The sequence below is a fragment of the Dasypus novemcinctus genome, unplaced genomic scaffold (assembly GCF_030445035.2).
Source record: "Dasypus novemcinctus isolate mDasNov1 unplaced genomic scaffold, mDasNov1.1.hap2 scaffold_106, whole genome shotgun sequence".
Lineage (NCBI taxonomy): Eukaryota > Metazoa > Chordata > Mammalia > Cingulata > Dasypodidae > Dasypus > Dasypus novemcinctus.
Window position 1 is genome coordinate 345,768 of NW_026688145.1, and position 12,489 is coordinate 358,256.

Genomic DNA, 12,489 nt, shown 5'->3' on the forward strand with positions numbered 1-12,489 from the left:
GATGAGATGGCTAAAGAGATTAAGGATATTAAATAGAGATTAGATGAGCACAAAGAAGAATTTGAAAGCATACATAGAAAAATAGATCTATGGGGATGAAAGGTGCAATAAATGAAACAAAAAGTACATTGAAATAATATAATAGCAGATTTGAAGAGGTAGAAAAAGTGATTGGTGAGTTTGAAAAAGTGACCTCTGAATGTAAATATACAAAAGAACAAAAAGAGAAAAGAATGGAAAAATTTGAACAAGGTCTCAGGGAACTAAACGACAGGAAGAGATGGGCAAACATATGTGTCATGGGTGACCCAGAAAGAGAAGAGAAGGGAAAAGGGGCAGAAGGAATATTTGAAGAAATAATGGTATATAATTTCCAAACACTACTGAAGGACACAGATATCCATGTCCAAGAAACCCAACATACTCCCATCCAAATAAACCCGAATAAACAACTCTGAGACACATACTCTCATCAGAATGCCAAATGCCAAAGACAAAGAGAATTCTAAGAGCAGAAAGAGAAAATAAATGCATGACATATAAGGGATACCCAATAAGATTAAGTGTCAATTTCTCATCAGAAGGCATGGAGGCAAGAAGATTGTGGTATGTTATATTTAAGATACTGCAAGAGAAAATCTTCCAGCCAAGAGTCTTATATCCAGCAAGATTGCCTTTCAAAACTGAGGGCGAATGAAGGACAAATATTACATGACATTTCTGATATGAATTAAGCCAATCAAGCTGTCTCCGAGAGCTAGAGACTGGAAGATAGGCTTACAGGAAATGGGATTGGGGAGAAGGTTGTGAGCTGACACCTACATGGGCGAAATTAATGATAACATGAAGGTAAATAGTTGTGCAGTGAAGGGATAAGATGGGGACATAGGGATACTTTTCAGTGGGGCTTGACAGGCTTGAGGGGGCTAGGATTGGGAGGATGGATCAGATGGTCCATGGAATTGGGGGAAGGGTTTGGGAAGGGCAGGTGAATACGGGAGATTGTCAGGTATGTTGGTGAATCTGTAATGTTGAGAAAACCCTTTAGAAAATAAAATAAGGGTTGCTGGTTTAAGGTGTTTGATGGGGGCATCTGGCACAGGGTGCACCTGGGGCAGGTTTCTAAGGAGGATGTAAGTGTTCATCTTGTCATAGTGTGTTATATCAGTGGGTGAGGACCCATACAATGAGTTGGAAGGTGTTGTACCCCCATCTTGGGGAGGCCTGATGTTTTCAAAGGGGAGGGTGTCTCTCGAGAGCATAGGTGGTTCCCAATGGGGGAGAACAGACACCTCAGCATTGTTGCAAGTATCTGTGAATCTTGTCCTTCAAGCAGTGAATCTTTATTATTACTGTGGGCCCTGAGGGGAGGGGGGGGAGAGGAATAGAATAGATGGAAGTGGGGGTACCTTGGAGCAATGGAAGTGTTCCACAAAATCATGCAATGACGAATATAAGCCATGTTAAATTTCACTAAAATTTATAAAAGTGTACAGTCTAAAATGTAAACCATAATGGAACCACGGTTAGCAGCTATGTTTCAATATCTTTACACCAGCTGTTGCAAATATAGCATCCAGATGTAAAAAGAACATTGCTGGGGAAGGGGGAAAGGGGTTTGATATTGTGTATATGGCAGTCCCCTGTATTTTATATATGACTTTCCTAGATCTAAAACATTTTTGAAGACAGAAAAAAAATTTTAAAGCATGTAGACACTGAGAAAGAAATGGAAGGGATTGCCTTGCTACTGTACACACAGGGCAACACCTATCACAGTGATGAAAGGCAAAACATCAAAAATAAAGTTTTATGATTTTTTTATTTTAATACCCCAATTTATATTTTACCTTATTTCAGTTTTTAAAAGTTATTATTTATTCTATTTCTAATCTTTAAACCTATCATTACTGTTTCATTTTCCTTCTAATTTTATTTGGCTATATATTTGGATTCATTTTTGAAGAAGTTTTGGATCACAGGAGTTCAACTATGGCAGGGGAGGAGCACTGGAGAGGGGTATCATTGATGGGGGATGCATGGGTGGGAGGGAGTTCTTCAGGGCATTCGTATAGGGTATATAGATATGTTTGGATATTCGTTGGGTATTGTCATAGTGGGTAGAGTTACAAATGACAACCCAGACAGTGCTGAGTTCCTACCCAGGGGAGATTTGTCACATTCCCCAATGGAACAGCAGCAATCCCCCAAGTGAAAGGGCAAAGAACAGTGAAGAAGGATGGTCCAAAGATGGGCCTTTGATACTGATGAGTATGCTTATGAGCTTGTGTTCTTGAAATGTCAACCAAGCCTAGAGCTGCAGGGTGACTAAGAGTTATCTCCTGAGAGCCTCCATGTTGCTTAAATGTGACCATTCTCTAATTTAAACTCAGCATATTAATGCATTGCATTACTTTCTCCCCAGCATGGGACATGACACCTTGGGATGAGCCTCCCTGGCACTAAGGGATTACTATGATCATCAGCTGGTGATGCAACTAGAAAAAGACCTTGAATAAAAGGGGGAAATGGTAAAGACAAATGAGTTCGTATGGCTAAGAGACTTCTAAATGAGTTGAGAGGTCATCAGAGGGGTTACACTTATGCACAGCTCAGCAAGATCTCAGAGACAGTCAAAGTAGATACAACCCCAGGTATTGGTTCTCCTGAGGGCTATGGAGACCCGCAGGTCCTATGGTCATAGCAGATAGCTCTGGATTACAGTGCCATGTCAGTGGGCCCGACTTTGTAATTTGTGCTTCTGAGTGTGGGGAGTTGGACTCAGATGTGACCTCTCTACACATGACTCTTCTGTCACTTTTACTGAACCTGTGTTGGCGCTGGGGTTGGTGTATGCTCAGGAGACTTGAATATCTGGATTGTTCATGTACCAGCTGGGCCCTGAGCCTCAGCAGAGTTGTAACACCTACTCTCTTATTTATTGGATTTAATGAGATCATATAACAGGTAGGTGAGGATGGCCAACCACCACACCAGGTGACCAAGAGAGAGTCTACAACTGCAAGAAGAATTGCTTCCATCAACCATGTGGGATCTAAGCCCCCTCTCGATTTATTTTTTTATGTTTGGAAAACTATTTATTTTTTTCCCCTCTCGATTTAGAGGTGGAGTTGTCATCACCATCCCAGTGTAAGCAGCATGGATGAATAAAATATGAATTAGAGTGGACATATTGGTATTCTACTATAGAACTATTGTGACTCTAGCAATGGAAGAAATTGCATCATTGATGTGGAGACAGTTGCCACAGGAGTTACTGAGGGCAGAGAGAGGGAAGAAGAGGTGTCATCTCAGGGCATTTTGGGACTTGGAGTTGTCCTGAATGACATTGCTGAGATAGATGCAGGACATTATATATCCTGCCATAACCCACAGAATGGGTTGGGGGAGAGTGTAAATTACAATTTAAACTATAATCCATGCGGTGTAGCAGTGCTCCAAAATGTATTCATCAAATGCAATGACTGTGCCACACAGATGAAAGAGGTTGTTAATATTGGAAGGAGGATGGGGGGTGGGGACTGGGTTGTATGGGAACTTCTTATATTTTTAAATGTAACATATTGTGTGATCTATGTGTCTTTAGAAAAACGGCAATAAAATTTTTCATTTAAAAAAGTAAAGAAAGGTGAGAGAAGAAAGTAAGAAAAAAATGGGGGCAACTTTTATGTTGGGACTTCAAAGTTGGTAGATAGCATATATAGATGCAAAAGAAAGTTGCAGAATGTGAAAGAATATTTGAAGAAAATTAGTAAAGATGTGACATTTTTAAAAGCATCCTTGGGATTGATTGAAGTCTAATGAGGATATTGATATTCCTAAATACCAGCCTCATTTTGAATTCCTTTTCTGCCAACAGTGAGACATAGCTGTCTTATGAGAGGCCAGTTGGCTGTGAAGATCTGTCCTGAGGGCTCATGCCATGAGGTTAATTTTGAAAAAGTGGTGGTGAAAACCACCCAAAAAAGCCCTTCATTTTACGGATATGGAAAGGAAACCTACGCATGTGATCTGTTTTTATTAAGACATTGATTTTTAATTTTGTAAATGGATAATGAAGTAACTTTATGGAGATTAATATGTAGATAAAATTCATACCTTTTCTACCCTAGAGTCACAGACTATTAAAATTTTGCTAAAGTTGAGAATCCAGTAAATGCAATGCCACTTGAAAATTCTAGTTTGAATAAATTGAGATGTATGTAAAGCAAAAAAAAATAATTAAGATAAATTTGGCATATTCACAGATAAACAGAAACTGACAGACTTTGTAAACAAAAGATCAGCTCTGCAGGAAATAATAAAGGGTGTGCTACTGTCTCAAAGGAAAAGACAGGAGAGAGGCTTGGAAGAGAGTCTAGAAATGAAGATTATATTAGTAAAAGTAACTAAAAGTGTCAAAAGATGAGTGAAAATAAAATATGGCAGATAACATTCAAATATTTATGAATAAATTTAACCAATGATGTAAAGCACTTGTATTCAGAAAACTACAACTCATTGTTAAAAGAAATAAGAAAGACCAAGTAATTTCAAGAAAATTCCATGCTCACTGGTTAGAAGACTAAATATCATTAAGAGTGTGGGCTATGGTGTGGACCATTGACAATGAGGTGCAGCAGTGCTCAGAGAGGTATTCACCAAATGCAATGAATGTCTCATGGTGATGGAGGAGGTCGTTGTTATGGGCGGAGGAGTGGGGTGAGGGGGTGGGGGGTATATGTGGGCCTCATTTTTTTAATGTAACATTAAAAAAATAAAGAGGAAAAAAATGTCAGTTCTACTCAAATTGATATACAGATTCAATGCAACCCTAATAAAAATTCCACCAGCATTTTTTAAACAAACAGAAAGCACAAGTATCTAATTTATTTGGAAGGGCAAGTGGTCCTGAATAGCCAGAAACACCTTATAAAGGAAAAGTGAAGTTGGAGGACTCTTGCTTCTGAACTTTAAATCATATTACCTAGCTACAGTGGTAAAAACAGCATGGTACTGGCATAAAAACAGACACATTGACCAACGGACCCAAATTGATGGTTCAGAAACAGACCCTCACATTAGGGTCAAGTAATTTTGACAAGCCCCTCAAACCCACCCAGCTCAGGTAGAACAGTCCATTCAACAAATCGTGCTGGAGAACTGGATATCCACAACCGAAAAAGGAAAGAGGACCCCTATGTCACAACTTATCCTAAAATTAACTCAAAATGCATCAGAAACGTAAATGTAAAAGCAAGGACCAAAAAGTTTCTAGAAGAAAATGTAGGAAAATATCTTTAAGATCTGGTGGTAGGTGGTGGATTCTTAAAGGAGATAAGAGGAGTACTGAGATGGACTACTGATGTTTAATTTATGTAGTTTTAATTAACTTTACTCTAAAAGTGTGGAAAAATAAAGTGTTGATGGTAATGCATTATAGTGACGAACAGCTGGCTTATATATGAGAATGTGGCTGAAAAGGGTAATCCAGGGATGTAAATGACAGCAAGCTAGAGAATAATCTAGGCATTGAGTAACATGGTAAACCCAGGAGTGGATGAGATTTTTGGTTGGTGTCACAGATGCAAGAGTGTACTTTGTGAGTTCGAGCAAATGTACATCACTATTTCATGGTGGTGGGAACGTGGAGGAGCAAAGGAAAAATACAACTGGAGTGACCTATAGACTATGGTTAACTGTAATAATGTAATATTCATGCATATATGCCAAAGATGTACTGTGTTGATAATGGGGGAGTATGGAAGTATGCCAAATGTAGGATATAGGCCTGGTAGTAATCTGTTGATATTATCTGATAATCTGTAAGAAATGTTTCTGCTGCGATCAGCTCAGTGATAGGTTGGCTCGAAGGGAAGTCAATGCAGAACCTACATAAATAAAGGGACAGAGAGAGAGACACACAAGAGAGAAGATAAAGATGGGACTAGGGGACTCACAGCTTCTGGAACTGAGAGACTCGATCCTAGTTCCCACCTTGTATTTATTGGAAACTACTGAGCAACTGTTTGCTATCTGAACTGCAACATCATCTACAATAATAGGGAACAACTGCAACATCCACAACACTAGAACAGGTGCAATAATTACAGTAAGGACAAAGTTAAACTCTTTTTCCCACATGTTCCACCAGTGTGATTGTTGATAGGTGTTGTGTGGGAATTCTGCACATGTGCATGATTGTTTTGTAAGTTTACAACTTCTGTCATAAAAATATATTTAAAAAATAACAATAGGGTAGGTTGGGGAAAAACACCAAAGTAAGATAAGTGCTATAGTTAGTGTTAAGATTTTAATGATATTCTTTCATAATTTGTAAGAAATGCCTCACAACAATGCAAGGTTTTGGTACTGGTTTTATGTATGGGATCACTCTATGAAGTTATGCACATTTGCTTTGTAAGTTAACCACTTTTGCTATTTACTTATTGTTTATGTATGTTCACATATAAATGATATAAAATAATAGTAATAATAATAGGGTGGGTTTAGGGAAAATACCCCCAATGCAAGACACTTCAGTTAGTAGTAATATTTTGAGGATGATCTTTACTCATTAGTTAAAAATGTTTCACAACAGTGCAAGGTATTGTTGGTAGGGTGAAGTAGGAGAGCCCTGATATTATGTATGTTTGTTTTGTAGCTTCACAACAATTACTATACTGTTATTGTTTACATTTGTTTATGTATGAATGATATACTTCAATAAATGGAAAAAGAAGAAAAAAAGAAACAAGCACTGGAGAGGAGGTGGAGAAATAGGAACCATCCTACATTGTTGGTGGGAATGTAAAATGATGCAGCCTCTGTGAAAGAGAGTTTGGAGGTTCCTCGGGGAGCTAACCCATTACTGCTTGTATAATGTTGCAGGCATCTAGGAATGTAGTCAGAAGAACTGAAGGCAAGGATATAAACAGACATTTGAACTCCAATACCCATGCCTGCATTTTTCACAATTGCTAAAAATGGAAACAACCCATGCATCCATCAACTGAAGAATGGATAAACAAAAGTGGCATATGCATATGATGAAATATTATTCACCTGTAAGAAAAAATGAAGTTGGAATGCATAGGAAAACAAGGTAGAAACTTCAGGATATTATGTTGAGTTAAATAAGCCAGGCACAAAATGACAAATACTCTATGGTCTCACTAATATGAATTAATATGAGGTGTAAACCATGTAGTTAAAATATAGCTTATAAGTTACTAGAGTTAGAATATGGGTTGAGAGGCAAGATGAAATGAATGTATTTAGAATGTTTAATAAGTTTGATTGTAAATGTTTGGAAATGGATAGAGTTGAGTAACACATTATAGTGAGTATAACTAACACATGTGACTTATAAATATAATTGTGGCTGAAACGTGTAGCATAGGGACATTAATGCCACTTGAAAGAAAGCTAGAGGATAGTGATTTTGGTGATGATTGTGGTTAATAGTACAAATACAAGAATGTTCCTTTATTACAAGGTATTAAGAATGTGGTGATAAACAGAAAAATACAATTAATGTACTTTATAGACTACTGTTAAAAACAATATTGCAATTTTTCGCATTAATGTCAAAGAAGGTACTCTATCAATGGAAAGGGTCAACAATGGGGGTACATCTGTTATGGAATCTTTCCTTTGATTAATGAAAACATTCTAAAATGGAATGAGACAAAGACAGCACTATTCTGTGATGAAACTGAGATTCACTGAGTGTATACTTTGGATGGATTGTACAAGGCAGGAGATCATATGTGGCAATTTGGTACTGTTTATGAATTCCAAAAATAGATATTGGATTGTATTTGTAAACTAGTCTGTTCTTCTGGGTGTATTAGATTGTATTAGATTCAGAGGTTTCACTTTTACTTTATTAAATCAAGATTAGGACTTTTATTTGACCATGTCATTAGGGTGACTCAATTTGAGTCCCCATCCCCCACCTTTGTGTGTTATATAAATGGATGCCCAGTCAAAGACAGGGAAGTAAATACATGGAGAAGGAGAACGCAGAAAGTTTAGTTTTGGATGCTGGAGTCCTGGGGAGAGAGCCAAGCCATTTACCTGATAGTTTATAGCTGATGATGCCAGAACCCTGAGCAGTTGAGAAAGCCAGGAAAGAAGCCCCAGGGAGAGAGATGAGGCTTATGCTACACCTCAGCTGAGATTGGAAGGAGCTGTGACCATGAAGCATTATGAGGAAGGCCTAACTGTCACAGAGACTGCTGACCATCTTGATCCAACATGTGGCGACAGACTTTGGTGAGGGAAGTAACTTACTCTTTAAGGCCTTGTGACTATAAGCATCTACCCCAAATAAATATCCTTAATAAAAGCCAACAGATTTCAGCTCTTTTGTACCAGCACCACTTTGGCTGACTAATACACCTTATAACACAGTGAACCCAATGGTGGGTGATTGGCTGTGGTTAGCAGTACAAATATGAGAACATTCCATCATGAACTATAACAAATATACAATATGAGTACATGGTATTAATAATAGAAAAATTTGTGGAAAAATACACCAAATATAACTATGAACTATAGATAGTACTAATATTAAAATGATATCTTTTCATCATTTGTAACAAATGTGTTACAATAATGTAAGGTGTTGTTGGTTGGATGACGTACGGGAATCATGAATGATATGCATGATGTAGCAGTTTGATATGGTCCATGAATTTCAAAAATAGTGGATTATGTTTGTAAACTGGTCTGTACCTGGGCATGATTAAATTATGATTAGGACTTTGGGCCACATCAGTGGGCTACTGAGTCACTGCTCCTTGGTGGGAGGGGACTTACAGATAAAAGACATGGCAAAGGAAAGAGTTGGAGTTTTGATACTGAAGTTTTGAGCTGAAGCCTGGGTAGTGAGCACACAGGAGAATACAGAGGAATAGAGATGGCTCCTTAGACAAAGCAGTAGCTCTGGGGAGAGAGAGCCAGCCCCCTGAGAGTCTACAGCTGACCTTGTGGAGAAAACAGAGGAGCGAAACACAGAGAGAAATGAACCCGAGGAAGAGAGGAACCCAGGAAGCTTGAACCCTGGCTGATGTTGGCAGCCATCTTACTCTAACACATGGCAAAAGACTTTGATCAGGGAAGTAACATGCTTTACGGTCAGGTAACTGTAAGCTTCTACCCCAAATAAATACCCTTTATAAAAACCAACTGATTACTGATATTTTGCATCAACACCCCTTTGGCTGATTAATATACATGATCATTTTGTAAACTCGCAAAATCTCTAATAAAAATACACTCTATGAATGCCCTTTGATAGTAATCAAAAGTCAAAGATTAAGCACATGGAATATCGCAGCCCATGGAGCCACTTTTGGATTAGTTCATACTTCTCCACCCAAAGATGCAACAACTGTGAGTAAAGAATCAGAACTGAGGATTGTAATTATGAATTAGCTGCCTACCTTTCAAGCCAAAGGTAAAATTATGGTTACATCAGTTTAGCAGTTTGACATGGTTATGTATTCCAAAAATAGATATTGGATTATGATTGTAATCTGATCTGTACCTGCGCATGAATCAGAGGACAGCATGTCTACACTGGCTGAAGGCAGGGGGTAAAACAAAAAATGATGCCCTTTCAATCCCAGCCACTCAGTCTGTGATAAGTGCTCGGCCCATCCATTTCCACAATAACCCTCACCTTCATTTCCACTCAAGAAGTCTTGTTTCTCCAGCTTGCAGGATTCTCTACAGCTCAGACAGCCCATGTCCCATAGCACACCCATGTCCCTTTCAGACAGAGACATAAAATATGGATTAGACTAAATTTACAGATATCCTACTATGGGACTATTGTGACTATTAATGGAAGGAATTGTATCATTGATGTGGAGAAAGTGGCCATGGTAGTTGCTAAGGGCAGGGAGAGGGAAGAAGGGATGTGATGTGGGGGCATTTTCAGAACTTGGAGCTGTCCTAAATGGTATTGCAGGGACAGATGCTAGACATTACATATCCTGCCATAACCCACTGAATGGACAGGGGGAGAAAGTAAACTACAATGTAAACTATTATCCATGTGGTGCAGCAGTATAATGAAGTCTAAAACGCTGACGCCTTCTAGGTCCTGGCCAGGAGTAGGACATAGGAAGAGCACAAATCACAGATGTCAAAGACACTCAGAAGTCTACTGGGGCTAATTGTGGGACCATGGGCAAGTTTCTTTCCCTGGTTCTTATACTCCCAATATATGTCTTTATGTCCAAGAATTATAAGAATCCAATGAAATGACATATAAAAGTATATTTGTAGTATATTTATTCATAATACCCCCAAACTGAACCAGTCCAGATTTCCATCAATTGGAGAATATATATAAACAATGGGTGGTAATTCATACAATTGAAAATTATAAAGTATTAAAAAGAATTAACTGCTGATAAATATTACATTCTTATACTGAAGAGGGAAAGAAGCTTTACCCAATTGAGTTAATAAAGTATGATTTGATGGGTAGGAACTATCTAAACCAGGAAACACTTATCTGCGGTGAAAAACAATCAGAACACGGGTTGTCTTTGTAGGAATAAAGGTTAGATCTACTAGGTGGGAGGTGACATGAGAGTAATTTATGGAGTAAAGGTTAATATTCTGTAACATGATAGGGGTTTGGCTAAATATACATGTTTATGTTTGTTAAAACTCATCACTTATGATTTGTGTATTTCATTGTATGTAAATATTAAGTAAAAGTGACTATACTAAAAATATTGACTCTGAAGACATTTTTTAAGATTTATTTTATTTATTTATGCCCCCCTTGCTCCTTGCTTGCTGTCTGTTCTCTGTGTTCATTCGATGTGCGTTCTTCTATGTCTGCTTGTCTCCCTTTGTTACATCATCTTTCTGCTCCATCTCTCTGTGGGCATGGGCCACCAGCTCTCCATGGGTGCAGGTCAGGTAACCTTCACAAGGAAGCCCTGGGAAGTGAACACAGGGCCTCCCATATGGTAGATGGGGGTCCAATCAATTGAGCCACATCTGCTTCCCATGAAGATATTCATTCTGAATTATTTAGGCAAATGTTTACTGATGTCTGCAACTTTGCTTGAAACATAAAAATAAGTTCATTCAATTTATCAATGTTTTATGTGATAAAGCAAGTACCTCAAATGTTAAGGGTAGAATCTATTGTGGGCTCTAAGTGTCAACTGTAAAATTCTTTTGGCTTTCTTTTATTTTTACAATATTTCATGATTACATGTTGAAAAACCAAACCTTTCTGGGTCCTTTCCTCTATGTTTTGTGAAAGTCCTTAAGCAAAGAGATGAAAATTCAGGGTAACTGAATCTCTTGGGATCATGAGATAAATGGGGAAAGAAATCTGTTAAAAAAACATGACCGCTTTCCTGCCGCCCGCGCTCTGCCGCGATGTTCTCGTCCGCAGGGTGGAGGACGGCGGCCTGCGCGGCGCGTGCGGCCACGATGGTTGAAGGAGACGGGGGCGCGGCCTTCCTGCGCCTGGCAAGGCGCCGGCGGGTGAAGAGCTTGGCGGAAATTGAATGAGTATCACCCAATTTTGCAGGCGCAGGATGGATACTTGAAGCACAGGGTGCCGTTAGCTTAAAACATTTGGGGAGCACAGAGGAGACTTAAGGATGCCCTTGATGACGATTTTGAAAATAGGATCTGTGAAGTTTTTTGGATTTGAAATTTTTGGAGTCTGAGAAGTACTGAAGCAATTGCCATTGGATAATCATAAAGTGGATGTATAAAACAAAGGGGATATGAATAAATATTTTGTTTAATGTACTTTATAGAGGTTTGTGTTTTAACTGATCGCCATAAAACAGCATTAGTATGTTGAAACGTCAGAAGGAGGGTTTTGTTTCCCTCTCCAGAGCAACCAGTATTCCAGAAGGGAAAATAAAGTATGTTACCAAATAGAAGACACGTTTTACTTGATTATTCTGCTGTGCTGTTAGCAATCAGGCTTAACATGAAAAAACAAAACAAAACACCAAAATGAAGAGAAGTAATGCTAGTCATTTTTCAAAGTTATGTTAAATCTCTGGTTAATATGTTGTGCTGGTGATAGTCTTTAATAGTCCTATAAATACTTGTGCTAAGTCTAAAATGTTTTCTTCCGGTGATTTGTATGATAAAAAGAACTAGACTAAAAAAAAAAAAAACATGACCAATACAATATTCGAACAATCTCCAGCAGCCTGCATTTTTTTAGGGACTGGAGGTAAAAACACTGCCCTCATGTTCATTCCTATCTCCCCTCCTCAGCCTTCTGGACAGGTGGAGGGAAGAATTCCTTACACATATCAGAGGGAGCCATGGAGTGCAAGGAGCATGGATATGATCATATGAAGGACGAACACCTGGTGGAGTGTGCCCAGTTAGGGAAAATGTTAGTACCACAGGAGGAACAGACTTTATACTGGTTACTCCTCCAAGGGGAACTACCAGTGTGGACTTAATTATTCC

The 12,489-nt window shown here is 38.5% G+C and overlaps 1 long non-coding RNA gene across 1 annotated transcript; it reads left to right on the plus strand.

Annotated features, from left to right (window-relative positions):
- Nucleotides 1-11,403: 11,403 nt before the first annotated feature.
- Nucleotides 11,404-11,805, plus strand: LOC139438496 (uncharacterized). The gene is made up of 2 exons (XR_011648184.1): nucleotides 11,404-11,578; nucleotides 11,651-11,805. It is a non-coding gene; the product is annotated as an uncharacterized lncRNA (long non-coding RNA).
- The last annotated feature ends 684 nt before the right edge of the window (nucleotides 11,806-12,489 follow it).